Here is a 1,194-nt window from a genome sequence, read left to right on the forward strand (position 1 = left end):
GTAAATTTATCTAAGTCAGCCCTGATAAAATGAGAAAACCGGATAATGCTCAGTTAATGCAAGATATATTATTACAGATACAAAATATTATCAATAATGACTGACATAAAAAAACTCCACATGAATCACAAAAACCTTACCAGGCCTACGAATCAACACCTTATGCTATACAGTACAAGAAAAAATGTAATAACACTTATACTCAAATTACACAGCAGCTAGATGGTTGGAGACTTCCTGAGCACTCACAAAAATAATAACAACTGTACAGGGGAGGACAGAGATGTGAACAAAATGAGGAGTAGATCTAAGTGGCAATTAATGCAGAGACTGAGCTCATTATATAGGGGCCAGCAGAGCTTGATACAACTTGTAAGAAGGACGTGCAAATGAAGCCATAGGGGACAAAGAGTTGACAATCCTGCTCTGAACAACAGAAAGAACGACTTACTCTACTATAAGGGTTAGAAGGGGGAAGTGAGGTAGAACACGCTCGTGATCAAACATGCAGGATACTGTACGTTAGAATTATACAAAGGATCATGAAATCATAGGCTATGTAACACCTCCCCACAAAGAAAACGAAATTTACAAAGGAACTTTCTTATTACTCTAAAACAATCTGTCTAAAGTCTAGATAAGCAATCTGCAATAACATTTTCTTTCCCCTTGACATGTTGTATGTCTAATGAATACTCCTGAAGAAGTAGACTCCATCTTGTCAATCTCTGATTTTTATCTTTAAACTTACTAAGGAATTTCAGTGGGTTATGATCGGTATAAATGACTATGGGGTCAAAACCAGAACACAAATAAAATGAAAAATGCTGTAAACCTAAAATCAAGGCCAAAAGCTCTTTCTCAATAGTTGAGTAGTTCTTTTGAGGTGGAGTGAACTTCTTACTGTAATAAGATACAGGGTGTTCAATACCCTGATCATCCTCTTGCAGCTAAACAGCCCCAGCTCCTGTATCACTTGCTTCAACAGCCATCTTAAAAGGCTTAGCAAAATTTGGAGTAGCGAACACTGGCTGACTTAATAGGATAGCTTTAAGTTTGCTGAAAGAGGATTCACAGTTATCGGTCCAGACAAATTTAACTCCCTTTTTCAGTAGGTCTGTAAGTGGTGATACAAGAATTGAAAAGTTAAGAACAAATCTCCTGTAATAACCTACCATTCCCAAAAATCTTTGT

This window comes from Coenobita brevimanus, chromosome 84 (assembly GCF_032717465.1).
Source record: "Coenobita brevimanus isolate Jiangsu-jjx chromosome 84, ASM3271746v2, whole genome shotgun sequence".
Lineage (NCBI taxonomy): Eukaryota > Metazoa > Arthropoda > Malacostraca > Decapoda > Coenobitidae > Coenobita > Coenobita brevimanus.